The 15,256-nt window shown below is 31.8% G+C and overlaps 1 protein-coding gene and 1 long non-coding RNA gene across 2 annotated transcripts in view; both read right to left on the bottom strand.

Moving 5' to 3' along the window:
* Positions 1-15,256, bottom strand: part of LOC126772072 (uncharacterized) — a 155,472-nt gene that overhangs the window by 26,721 nt on the left and 113,495 nt on the right. The gene's annotated exons all lie outside the window — the stretch shown is intronic.
* On the bottom strand, positions 9,164-10,247 carry LOC126772001 (uncharacterized). The gene is made up of 3 exons (XR_007669594.1): positions 10,136-10,247; positions 9,845-10,040; positions 9,164-9,393 (listed from the first exon to the last, which is right to left on the bottom strand). It is a non-coding gene; the product is annotated as an uncharacterized LOC126772001 (long non-coding RNA).

Raw genomic sequence — 15,256 nt, 5'->3', positions numbered from 1 at the left:
AAGTTTTTTTAATTTAATCGTATATTTCGAACACTTAGTCTTTTACTATATCTATACCTATACCTATATATATATATAATAAAATGTAACTGATCACTGTCTGTACATGGAAGATATTTGAGTAAAACTATTATCGTGGGCCTTAAGGTTTACGCGTTCTTTCCCGACGAGCTCACTTTTTACACACAATCAATGCATGACAAAATAATATTGTTCACGATTTCGCAGAAGATTATTATTTTTATAATTATTTAAGCACATCTGTTATTTGTCGATACATTTGTATGTGGTATACATACTTAATACTTATACAACTTTTTGAAGAACTCAAATACTAACTAGTACCTCGGTAGGTATATATTAAACATAGGTACTCCATTTATATATTTTATATACGAGGATATAGTAAAGATTAAAAAACCGTATTGATTAATGTGAGATTGCTTCTGTCGAAAAATAAATGCTTCAAAAATGTATACTACGACGCGATCTTATATCGATATACGATCTTCTTACAATTTATTATATTCATAAAATATACGAGATTTTATAAGTCTTAATAACTATAAGGCTGGTCACAGTTAAATAAATTTAGGCTTAGATATATAATGACCGTTTTTACAGTTATATGATTCACCTAAATTAAGCTAGGTGGCTCGCTTGAAAATTTTTAAATTATTTTTTACAAATTTTCGCCCGTGTATTCAAGGTATATAAGTTATAAATATAGTATAGTTCAGTCAGTAATAGTGTCGTTATAATATTCTAATAATATTTTACTTTAGTTATTATTTGATCTAAAACATTTGAGAAATGCATCGGTTGCGTACTGTCTCATGTGTAACGAAATCTTTTGTTTGATATTTATTGGGAGACAAATGTCGGGTACTTAGGTATCCTTAGTTCAAAAGAAACCATTTTAGTTTTATCGTTACCTGCGTGGCGACGCCAATAGATCTTGTTTCGACTGTTAAAATTTAAACGTTATAAATTAAAATTAATCCTTATTCAGATTTGTTATCTATCTATAATAAGAAGCTATCACTTACAAATATTTTCGTAATTACCTTGATGGGGGTTGTTGTGCAGCTTGATGGGAGTTGTGTAAAGGGAAATGAATTGCAATTTAAAATAAATAAATATTTCTTAATAAATGCTCACTAAGAAACAGTAAAATTATCGATTCGATTTTGTTTAGTAGTTACAGTTCAAATAAGAATCCGATAGCAATTGTCAGCAGTTATTCAAAGTACCGTGCTTTTAAATTGTCAATTCCAGGTATAAAATATAAGGTACATGTTTTGGGCTAAACTCGGTCGCTAAGCATTACTTTGTATAACAAGGCAAACTCAATAAACCTATTGTTTATTTCCTTATCCTATTGGATGCTCTTTTCTAGAACCAATGTTTTTACCTGTATCTTTTTAAACTAGTATTATACTAAAGTTGTACTAAGCAATATAACCGATTAAGTCCAAATACAGTTAAATAAAATCATTTTCTGAAATGTTTGTTAACCCATATTATACAAATTTCATTATTTAGTAATTATATTTTGTCTGAAAAAATACATGTTTAATATAATATTTTCATTAAATCTATTAACTATAAAAACGCAAACATTTATTAATTAAAGAACTAAATTTAAGCGGGTGGCCTAGCCTATAAGGTCATGATTATTTTATGTTATGTGGGTAATTGGAATGTCGAAGAGACTTCACCTAGTTCCCATTAAATTTTAGTCTATTTTTTAAAACATTTGCAAAATAAAATTAAAAATAATGAGGTCTCATTGCATACCACTTTTTTATCCCTGGACATATTTCTATATTTAAAAATAGTGAATTGAATCTTTTCACGATCTAGTAAATCACTAATAAACAATAAAAATTTAATATTTGTTCGTTTCATAATAAATACAAATTATATAAATGAATATTAAATCATCTCGCATGAGCATATATAGAACTTGCGAGGCGAAAAGGTTTTCTACGGAAAGCACAACGGAACCTTAAAATCGAATCAATATAGATTTAGCATGTTTTTATAGAAAATTGGCAACAGTTTATATTAAATGAGTTTTGGATTTTTTTACAAATAATGTAAAATTTTCATTTGTCTTCTCAAAAAATCCACTATGGCATTTTGATTAAGCAAAAACAGTTATTAATTTTAATGTATCCAAACATTTTAGATCTGATCTAAATATATTATCTTCTTTTGTGAAATAATTTTTTATAGCCTTCAGGTAATTTCCTATCTACTTTCATTGTCCAGTACCCTAAAAGGGAACATAAAAATTACGACTATAGTTACTTATTGTCTTTGAAACAATTAATGTTTAAGCGCTTACTGCTGTATTATTTTAGACTTATCTTGTACATTTTCTGGGCAATTAGAAATCTTTAAAATCCTAATATTATGAATAAAATTTATTGAAGTTGTAAAATGTTACTATTTATAAAATATATTTTCTTCATCTTCAATCGCTTTTGTTATCTTAAGGAGATAATCTTAAAACAGGGTTAGGAGGCTTTAGACATTATTAGACATTAAGAATTTTGTTATTGAATAAAGACTTATTTCTTACCAATCGAATTATTTCTTTATAAAATGGAACCTTACACATATTTTTCTGTCTCTCATTAAATAGGTTTTTTTTTAGGTATTTAGCAACCGGTCAGTCATTTACAACGATGGGAGAGAATTTTAAAATTGGATTGAAAAGTGTATCGAGAATAGTTGATGAGGTTTGTGATGCTTTATGGAATGTATTGCAACCTCTTGTTATGCCGCAACCAACCGAAAAGGACTGGAAAGAAATCGCAAAAGATTTTGATGAACTATGGCAATTTAAAAATTGTACAGGTGCTCTTGATGGCAAGCACGTATACATCAAGGCTCCCTCGAAAACTGGGTCCTCGTTTTTCAACTACAAAAAGAGATTTTCTGTAGTATTGATATGTTTAGCTGATGCCAGAAGAAAAATCATTATGATTGATGTGGGCTCTATGGGGAGATTTTCTGACGCAGGAATTTTTGATAACAGCGTTTTCGGGAAGAGTCTAAAAGAGAAGAGATTAAATTTACCTGCGCCGGCACCATTGTATCAAGGTGGCGCAAAAATGCCGTTCGTATTCATAGGAGACGAAGCTTTCCCATTGATGGAAAATTTTATGAGGCCATACCCACGTGATAGACTAAACACAGAAAGAAAAATATTTAATTACCGATTATCTAGAGCACATCGCATTGTTGAGGCAACTTTCGGTGTATTGACGAGAAAATGGTACGTGTATCGTAAAGACTTCGAATGCAAAATAGAAACAGTTGACAAGGCAATAAAAGCAACATGTGTTTTGCACAATTTTTTAATTCAAAGACAACCAGATTATATAAACAATATTGAAAGTAACATGGAGCAAACATTATTATCTGTTGATGATATTACAGAAACACAACATTCTAGTAACGACGGATATGAAGTTCGCGAAATGTATTGTTCATACTTCAATAATCAGGGGAAGGTTCCGTGGCAAGATTCTAGAATTTTGAAAAGAATCTCTAATCAGTAATATGGTTTAGGTATCGGATATTATTTAGGTATTCTTCTGTTAAATAAAAAAAATTATAGTTTAGTTAGCATCATATTTTAACTCGACTTGTATGGCACTGAGCATCTTTTGTTTAAATGATCGAAAAAATATATGAACATACGCCTACTAGAGGGTATTATAGAATAAAGATTTATAATATTACTTACCATGCGATATTTATGTTTCAATGATTATTTGGTTCCACGCAGCATCTTTTGTTTCATTGCATTTGTAAAAATCTGAAGACGTGTTCCAAATGCACGGAAACTTTTTCACACTATCGATAAGTTTTTCATCCATTTTCTTCACTACGTCGTCCACAAATGCACTAGTCAGACTACGCTGGTCACTGGCACACTGCGGGGCGCGAGCGCAGCCCGCACTCGCTTCCCCGCTCCACTTCCCCGCTCCGCTTCCCCGCTCCGCTACCCTACTCCGCATCTCCGCTCCGCTTACCGGTTTTGTATGAATTTTTAAACAAGTTCGCAATTCCCTGTCCACTAAAGAGGAGCGGAGATTTTGTGCAATCTTATTGGTTAATATTTATCCGTTTCTCCGCTCCGCTGCCTCGCTCCGCTCCGGTGGACAGGCAGCCATAATATTCAAGATGTAGGATATAATTAGTGTCACTTTGCCTCAAACTGAAAACTATTCTGCGACACCAAATGGTAAAATAAAGGATATTAATACAAATGATTAAATTAAAAATAAAACTCTTTATAATTCTAGCTACTCATTCCTTAACTGGAAAGCAAGCACCGGCGTTTGTGAACAAACCACCGAAAAAGCAATTGGGCCCCAAATTAGTAGACGATATTGTCAACACCGTCGCTGAAAAGTGCAATGTTCCTAAAAGGATTAGGTTCGTATTCATATTTTAATCCCATAACTTTTGTACCTTTCAACTTTTTAATTTTAAGATATTTTATTAAGATAATGGAATATTTTTGTGTTATACCATCTTACAAAAGAAACAGATAACATAAAACTAATTATTAGAATTAATTAAGTAAATGAAAAAATATGTTTTTGTAGTCCGAAGACTGTGTTAATAAAATTACAGGAGCGCCATTACGACGAAATGTTCGGACGAAGCAAAGTTATATAAAAATCGTCAAAGGTTCAGAAAAAGCACGAACAACAAAACTGAGAACGTTCCGCCATCTTCTGAGAAGCGGACGAATCCACCACAGTTGAGATTAAGGAGACAAAGATCTAATATAAATTTGTACCATTTATTAATCAATTAAAATATGTAATTACTTTTAAATAAAGTATAAAATATACTAATAGCTTTTTTGACAAAATAATAAATCAAGTTTAAATTTAAATGTCATGACCAAAAAACTGCGGTTAACTGTAGCTATGTATATGAAAATAAAGCATAACGGTATCTTAGTTTTTTTTGCTCATTTATCAAACATTGTAAAGCAGTGTGATGGATTAATCTTGAAACTTTCTCTGTATAAAAAGAGTCGTACGTACTTAGTTACTTAACTCGAAATAATATTAAAATTTTCGCAATTCGTAGCACTGGTACAGGTACGATACGAATAAAATAATAGCTTTACAATTTTACCTATATTTTTATTATACATTTGCCCTCCATAGATTGGAGACATATTTGAGGCTGCAACAATGTTGGTTAAGATTTGCTTTTAGTAGGTATGCCCTAGTAACCATGTTATAAAGTTCGATGTAATTATTAGTATGTTACAATAATAATCAATGAATCGGTAATCTAAAGTTATAGCCAGACAGTTGTCTGACTATACATTTTCTTTTTTACGTAGAAGGCCATTCTATTATGCATTTTTTATACTTCGTCACTAGATGGCGTCGCAGAACATCGATATCTACGCCGTTCAACCGAATTCCATCCAATTATTATATGTGTGTAAATCTTTTGTCCCTTATCGCGTAATTAGTTTTATCAAGGTCGGATACTCAAGTAGCGAAACAAACTGGACAGTTGGTGCGTTCATTGTCTGACAAACGATTCTAACCCTGTGAAAAGACAGAAATAATCCTTATATGGAAGATTATACAATCTTCGATATAAAAACGACCACGGTTTTATCCCTAAATGTAGTTTCTCAGTGATGATTTTTTATGCCATAGCATGACGCAACCTTATATTGCATTAAAATCCTGAAGATAATAGGATTTTCCAGTTTTTATCATTCATAACTTATAACTATTTATCATGTAAGTGCTGACAGCGAAACCTAATAAAATGTCTCGATTTTAGATTTAAAATTGCGACTCGATGACAATGTAAACAAATAAATACGGAGTCCAATAATAAAATTAAATGCTTCGTTATCTATAAATATGTTATTTTAATTTATTCTTTATCCTATTTAACATTCTCTTTGAATTTATTATATTATGCATTCCAAGTCAAGAGGTTAACAAAGAATATATGTGGCAAACATGCTTTAAAATAATTTAATTGAGTGTTTTAGATTGCAACATCTGAGGAGAATGCTAATCCAGTACCATATATAGATACTGAAACACTATTGATAACGGAAACAAAAACAAACAATGCAACGGTTTTTGGGTGTAGTTGGAAAACCAAAAAATATTTTAATTAAAAAATAAATAAAAAGTAAAATTTAACCTCATTTTGTTTTAATTAAATCCTGAAAATTATTTATCTCCCAAAACAGGGAATGCAGTTACTATGGCAACATTATATGCATAAATTGACATACTATCTTTGTTTCAATCGCGGTTGCACGGGGACTTGGTCCGTTAGTTTCTTTGTCGACGTCAAGAATCTAATGTTTTAGTTTTCCAAATATACTGTTAACCACCCATGGTGGGACAAGGAATGTTGGCATTTATGATCTGTAATAAGTTAAATGTTAATATTTTCAATTTAACTTTTTAGCTTTTATTTGATAGTTTGCTCTTTTACATAATACTATGTTTTAAGAACGAATTATGATAACATATGAAGAGTTTTCTATCAATGAGATAGGGTGGAGTTGTGGCCTGCCATACCAAATTTTAATTAATGTATTTAATATAGAAAAAAAATCAGATCAGATTTAAAAACGGCGTTATTCCCGTGCCCATAATGAATATCACAGATTATTTTATATCTCAACCGTAGGCAGACAAACTAATGTTATGATCTCAACCAATTATATCATGTCTATTGAACGTCAAAAATTGGTTATTTGTATTTACTCCTCTAGTGGTTAGATTAGGCTATCGGTAGATGTAATGTAAGGAGTAAAACTTAATATATTGAAACAGAAGGTGAGCCAGGATAGCGAAAGAAGTGTTGTGTTGTTATAAACAATATTCATTAAAGAGGAAGAGTAACCACCTTGTTCAAGTTCAACAATAATTATGATTGTTCATTATAAATACATCGCTTTTTATACAAAAGTTAAATCATTATAATGTCGGTCGTTGTAAAAATCATATCACGAAGTTAAATTACATTAAAACAAAATTTATAATCAAATTAACTTCAATAAATATTAGGTTATTCTAAATTATATACGCGTTGGTCGTAGCGTTGAGTTTAACACTCGGCCATCCTGAAACTGCCGTGCCCCACGGCTGGTAGAGTTTTCACCGGCATCGGATATCTGGAAAAAAAATGCAGGCCAAAAGTATATCGTTTCATATTAATGTATTGTTACTAATTAGTAATATTTTATTTTTCTGTTACTTATTATTGAAGCCTTTACCAGTGACACATATTTTTAGTCACACAGACGCTTTTAGTCAAACAGACGCTTTTAGTCACGCAGACGCTTTTAGTCACACAGACGCTTTTAGTCACACAGACGCTTTTAGTCACACAGACGCTTTTAGTCACACAGACGCCTTTAGTCACACAGACGCTTTTTTCATGAAATTTCATCATTTCATACATTAATTACTTTGATAAAACAATCTTTACAATTAATTAAACATTCTGGTATGTAATAAGATGTACCTCCTAACTCGTAATAGACCCCGTGTATCAAATACGATTTGTTCTCCGTGTATAAATAATCAATAACCCGTTAGGGTCCGTGTCTATGTCCGTTAGGACACGCAGGCATAATTACATTTTTTTATATTAATATTTTCAGTTAAGAGTACAGGAAAACTATTTATAAAGTCATTTGAATCTAAATTAATACCTATAACGTCAATGTTCAATTTATTTGTCGTGCAAAACGAAACAGATGCGGCGGTGGTCACTAAGCTAACATGATTTTGATTAATCAACGTAAGGCCTATTATTAAATCTATGTCGGGTAGATGATATCTCAACTTGTCCATTAGTACAATATTATCAACATTTACTTCTATCTCACATTTACCTAAAGAATGTAATTGACTGCTCCCAAAGACCAAATTATATTAGAGGGTTAAAGTTGTAGTTTTTTTTTATTTTTGCTATTGCGAGGGAAAGTAAATTTAATTTGCTGCCTGTATATATGCGATTCAACCGTGACCTTTCATAAGCAATTATCATACCATACATAAGCAATTGTCTTAAATAAGTCTAACAAAATATCGTAGGTACTTTGTAAAACGTTGCTGACCTTTTGTGTGGGCTGGCTTGAACCGCTTGAAGAAAACCAGCACGTCGCGATGCTGTGCCACCAGCGATGACAGTACTCGCAGCGCGTTGTCGCCTTATAATCCTTCGTCTCGTGCCCCGTTCGACGACATCTGCGAGTTCTTGTGTGCTTGAAATAGTATTCGACGAAACACCTTCAGCGCGGCCTCTTCTCCAAGTAGATCTTCTAGCGGAATTCTCTAGTGGAATTCACCATTTCAATCCACCTCTTATTATACAGGATATAGCATCTTCACCACTAATCTTGCATTTCTTAAGTAATGACATTTTTCCGTGAAAGTTCATCTCGTGAAATCTGAGACAATGACAGTCATTGTCTCAGATTCATTTTTCTTTCTTGCCAACATTTCTTCTTCTTCTTCAGATGATATAGATGGATCACTGTTCCTTTTTTAGTTCCCAAGACCAGATGTACGGTCCTGATATATTTTTAGGCCGATCTCACTTTTGAGATGAAACAGAAGGTGAGCCAGGATAGCGAAAGAAGTGTTGTGTTGTTATATACAATATTCATTAAAGAGGCAGAGTAACCACCCTGTTCAAGTTCAACAATAATTATGATTGTTCATTGTAAATACATCGCTTTTTATACAAAAGTTAAATAATTATAATGTCGGTCGTTGTAAAAATCATATTACGAAGTTAAATAACATTAAAACAAAATTTATAATCAAATTAACTTCAATAAATATTAGGTTATTCTAAATCATATACGCGTTGGTCGTAGCGTTGAGTTTAACAATATATAAATATTCGTATCACAATTTATAATGGTATATCACTCACACTATAGTAGTACCGCAGACAGATAAGCTTAGTTTCTCTGTCTACGAGTAGTACCCTTAATTTCACTGCACTCAATGATTACCACATTAAAAATGAAGTTGTTTTGATTCATTTTATTAAGTATTTCGTAAATATTAATGTTTGAGTAAAATAAAACGACAGCACCCGTGTCTATGTTTTATTGAAAATTTTCAGTTGGTAGGCGAAAATATTATTCAATTAAAAAATTAAATTTTAATAGTTATGTTAAACAAATGATATCACACGTTCTCAACTATTGCATACGGCCAACTCTCCTCCTTGTTCCAAGCTTGGAACTGGCACTATGAGTCCCTATCCAGCGGCGGAGCTACGTAGCGTCCAGACGTCCACGATCCACGTTAAGAGGATACTGCATTTTATGCATTTTTTCTGAAACATTAGATACCGTAACAGCCTGTGAATGTCCCACTGCTGGGCTAAAGGCCTCCTCTCCTCTTTTTTGAGGAGAAGGTTTTGGAGCTTATTCCACCACGCTGCTCCAATGCGGGTTAGTAGAATTCACATGTGGCAGAATTTCAGTGAAATTAGACACACATGCAGGTTTCCTCACGATGTTTTCCTTCACCGTAAAGCACGAGATGAATTATAATCACAAATTAAGCACATGAAAATTCAGTGGTGCTTGCCCGGGTTTGAACCCACGATCATCGGTTAAGATTCACGCGTTCTTACCACAGGGCCATCTCGGCTTATGAAACATTAGATAACAATCGGTATTCTAAATTTTCAGAACTTATTTTTTTAATATTATTTATTGGAGCCCGCAACTTTTCTTAAAACAAATAAAATAGTCACATAATAGATTGATAATCTCACATACCTGTAACTTGTGTCCCGGTTCCCTTGACCCCATTACCTAATTCTAATTTTTAGTTTACTATTAATTAGATGAATTTGAGCAATCGGAGTTATAGGGAGAAATATTTTCTTTCTTAACTTTTTAGCGCTTCTTCTTATTTTGTACGCGTGTTCTAAACATTTTGCTTTCGTCAGCACATTTTGTGGTAATACTGGTTCTAAACACAAGAAACAAGAAAAATTAATATAAACTGATATAAAATCAATACATCTTTTGTAAGAATACCCCAGTAAAACAATCCTTCATATTTACTTTAAACATTTTATTCTCTTCCACACGTATCTTGTTATATAATTTTTTACTAATTAATATTTTACAATTCAATTACAATTTTTATTTGAATTCCTGCAATCACCCTGGCAACCATCGAACGAGTCGATCTTCCCGTGTTTTTTTTCTTTTTTTATATATCGCGTAGTTTTATACGCTGAATAATTTCCAACCAGTGTTAATTTAGTTAAAAATATTACAATTATTTTCTAAAAATCTCAAAATAATTATTAAAAATCAGTCAAACCTTACACTCGACTATCCAGATAACGTGTATGACCCCATACACGTCTTAGGTGAGAACCTTACACTCGGTAAACTGACTTATCGATTGCATGAAAAATAAATAAATTAAAAAAAAAATTAAAACCACAAATTAAACTATCGTAATTCATATTACTTACATATACAAAAAAATACAATACATTACGATAAAACTTTTAGGATTCAAACTTTAGATAATTACATTACATCAAAACAACCATATCACAGTATAAACAAAAACTCATAGATTTACTAAACATTTGTCAACCATTGTCCGTAATTAACTCAATTTTATATTTTTTCTTTAACTCCTAAAACTAAATTATTATCAACAATTTTACCATAAAACAACCAACTTTTTCAACATTTTCAATCCTTAAAATTAGGTATGTACGTGACGAATACAGGTAGCGAACCCATCCATTCTCACTCCCGTCTCTCGCCAGTACATACAACCATAGAAAAAAGTAAAGTCGTGAACCAATCCGAACTCACGCTTTACACTTGTTTAACCATCAACCATAGAACTAAGCAAAGTCGCACGCTCACGCTTTACACTTGTTTAACCATCCAATAGAAAATCAAAGGTCAAGTTGCGAATCCATCCATTCTCGCTCTTGACCTGGAACAATACAAACACATTTTGTAGCCAAAATATCAATCAATCAATAATATCAATTACAAATATCCGAAAAACATGGCAAAATAGAATTAATTACTCTGATTCTTCGTTGTCATCATCATCGCATTTCATATCACTATTATATCAAGTTCTAACGAAGCAATACGGCTGCATTCGATCTGGTGCTACAGTAGTTTTACCCTTGTTTTCATTCCCTTAAAACCAAGAATAGGCTATAACCAGCCTCTTTATATCAATCATCTATACATATAACAAAAATGTAACCGATCGCTGTCTCTACATGAAAAAAATAGGAGTAAAACTATTATTGGGGGCCTTTATCAATGCAATAGAACCCAAAACAATGTTTGTTTGTCTGTCCGTTTGTTGCGGCTTGATTGATTTGCATGCGGTTTTCACTAATATATTGTGGAAAACTTCACATAAAATTTAGTATTTGCTTAATTCAATCGGTTTATAAATAGATAAAAAGTTATGTCAATTTCAAGAATCACGTTGAACATTTATTCGATAAAAAATGCTACAAAACAACTGTTCAGTTGAATTAGCTGAAACTCTAGCTTAAGCTTATAAATGATAGTCTTTAAAATGGTGATGATTGAAAGTTGAAAGGAAAAAAAACAAATTAAAAAAATATATCAGTTTCAGATATTCAGATTCTTCCAATGTAACTTACATTCAGATCTATATGATCAAACACATAAAATAGGATTCAGCTTATGCAGGTCCATTGTCGGTTAAACGCGCCTACGCTTATATATATAAAGCACGCCGATTGCCGCGCTGTAGTGTGCATCAAAATGACTGTACAAAGTAATAGATCAGCTTTAAAATATATATCAATTTTTTAAATATAAATATATATCTTTAAAGTATCTTTATTTAAATATTTGGTAGCTATGCATACTTTTTTTAACAGATCACTAACTCAAAAATAAAGATTTTGTTTATTATACAAGCTGTTGACTTCAACATTGCGTTATTTGCATCGAACACACGTATATCGGAGACGCATGGCGTTTCCTGGTAACAGGGACCTGGTTAATCTCTGTCCGTATTCGTTGTAATACATTCTATTAGATTAGGGTAGTAGCTTATTTAAATAAACTGTATATTTATTACGAAATAAAAACAAATTATAACAATATATTTAAATTATTAGGATTTGACTTAAGAAATACCAAAGATTTTATGAAGCCGCCCACCAAAATTATATTATTTAACACACTTGTCCGTCCTATCCTTGAATACAACAATATAATCTAGAACCCACATTAAAATGGACACATTAAATGACTAAAAAGCATCCAAGAACGTTCTCTCTTCCACCTGTCATACAGTGAATCTGACCTTAAAAGTATTCCTACCTACTGAGATAGGCTTCAGCACTATAAGATGACCTCCCTAAACTCCAGAAGAATAATAACTGACATGCTTATGTTGCATAAAATAATAAATGGAACATTAGATTGTAGCAACTTTCTTCAACAAATTAATCTTAATGTATCTTCTCTCTTATCTCGCAAAAACGTCTACAATCACTTTTATATTTCTACATACAATTCAAATCTCGGACACTATGCTGCTAAGGAAGGATCTGCAGACTATATAATGCGCTTTCTAAACAGCACACTAACTTATATATTAGACTTAAAACCTTAGAATTATATAAGTTTAAATAATTGTTTCTCAATACATAATGTTTTGTTTAAAATTGTATTATTATTATTTTCATTATTTTAGTTTTTACAGTAACAGTACAGTAATAGCCTGTTAATGTCCCACTGCTCGGCCATGGCCTCCTCTCCCTTTCGAGGAAAAGGTTTGGAGCTTATTCCACCACGCTGCTCCAATGCGGGTTGGTAGAATACACAGGTGGCATAATTTCAATGAAATTAGTAATTTTTATTACTATTGAAATACATTTTATATTTTGTTCTGTACTTAACTCATATTTGCACAAAAACATTATTCCATGATGTAATGTACTTTTAAGTGTGTATCCTTTATTGTAGATCCTTAATAAATACATAAATATATGTAATACACATTTATTTTGTTTTTCGATACCATATATTTAACTAGCTATCCTACAGGTATGGGATAAATGGTTGTATGGATGTCTGTGATTTTAAAGTAAGAAGCATGAAATATCATTCTGATGTGAAAAAGTATATTAAGGCGTTCTTTTTTATCAGGGGACTTCCAGTGATGCTTATAGTTTTACTTAATATATTTGATTGTGACCTAAATGGGTTGAACCAAAATTTATTTTATACATGATCATATGCACAATTTTTTCAAAATATTCAGGTTAAACAAAACTATTTAACCAACAAAACTTTATTTTTCTATACTAACGTAATAAGGCTTAAGAGTTTGTTTGGTCGGACGCGCTAACCTCAGGAACTGCTGGTTTTATTTAAAAAAATATTTTAGTGTTGGATAGCCCATTTATCGAGGAAAATTTTTGGGCTATAATATAACATCACGCTACGACCAATAGGATTGGAGCATCAATTAAAATGTTAAAAATACATGAAGATGTATACACTTTAGCTTCCGTTGCGTGCGCTGCGTAAACGGTTACACTCTTGAAAGAAAAAAAAAGTTGTTCTAAAAAAAGTCACGATAGCATACGTTTATCTTTTAAGGTTAACTTACTATAACCTTTTCTATAGTAACCAAATTTGTTTTAAAATAATACATTATTTGCGAAGTCATTTTTATAAACATGGCATTAATTCTTATGAAATATACCGAGGTAAAATTATAGACAGTTTTTATTACTTTCGTACGTTTTGAAATATTTCAATAGCTGGTTAAGTAAGTTGTTTGAAAATACAAATTTAAATTTCAGTTTTAATATACTCAGTTTGAATAGACACAATTTTCTGCTTCTCAAAAATGCTGTTTTTTACAAGCCCAAACTTTTGTTGTCCTATCTAAATCCAGGCAAAAACCAATAAATACTAATATCCTACGAAAATAAAACTAAAAATGTTGTATACCTATTCTGAAATATTAAACTTCGTAAATGAGTTCACAGTCACCAGTATGTGAGTATTTTAGTCTTAACGAACAGCCCGAAATGGTCGATGTACAAGCGTGGCAAGGAATTTCTATTTTGTCAATAGCTTGGAGTAAGCCTTCTCTAGTTTTAACTTTTTTTTTTCATAAACACAATCTACTCAAGTCTTAACATATTCCTTTATGAAACGGGACATTTTTAGAAACTAAAAATTTTTAAAAACGCTGACTTAACCTAACCCACATATTCGATATCATCGTGATTCATTTACACACCTTATACTTCGCGCCTTTAGGAAATACCCATCAAATTACTATGTCTTTGTATAAATTATTGCTCAAAATATCACAGATTCTTTCTAATTCAGTAAGCAGCCAGTTATCGTTGATAATGGCCAAGATACTAGAAGTCTGTGCTGAGATTAATTTTACCGTGTCTGTTATCATTTCTATTTCCTGTTGGATCTCTGTCTCTTATTGCCATTGATAAGACTATTCCCTAGTACTCCAACAAAACTAGTAGTTAAGTAGCTGATCAGGTTCTATGCATCGTAATAGTCTTACGCGCTTAACGCACATACATCTGTGCATTGATTGTACACCGTAGGATCGAACTCCGGCGAAATGTTTTTGTAATCAAGTTTATTGTTACTAGAATGTTCACTCTGTTGAAAAGAGCATACTCATTCCTTAAAGGCCAGCAACGGACCCGCAAGCCCTCGGGTATTTTTAACAATATCAAGTATTGCTATTTTGCGGTAGAATATTTGATGAGTGGGTGGTACCTACCCAGACGAGCTTGCACAAAGCCCTACCACCAGTGCTTATATTTTACCTTTACTTCTTATAAATCTCGTTGTTTGACTGCAATTGATATAATAGCCAAATATAGAACGAATATTTTGTTATATTTCAAGCATACTTGTAAATATAGTACTTGTAAATATAGGTAGTTTCAAGCATACTTTGAAAATATTAATAAAAATGATTAAATTAAAAATAAACCTTTTTAGAATTCTAGCTACTCATTCCTTAACTGGAAAGCAGTCACCAGCGTTTGCGAATAAACCACCGAAAAAGCAATTGGACCCCAAATTAGTAGACGATATTGTCAACACCGTTGCTGAAAGGTGCAATGTTTCTAAAAGGATTGTTAGGTTGGTATT

Source organism: Nymphalis io, chromosome 11, assembly GCF_905147045.1.
Source record: "Nymphalis io chromosome 11, ilAglIoxx1.1, whole genome shotgun sequence".
In the NCBI taxonomy this organism is placed as follows: domain Eukaryota; kingdom Metazoa; phylum Arthropoda; class Insecta; order Lepidoptera; family Nymphalidae; genus Nymphalis; species Nymphalis io.
Note: the sequence above shows the minus strand (reverse complement) of the source record. Positions and strands in the feature narration are given on the sequence as shown.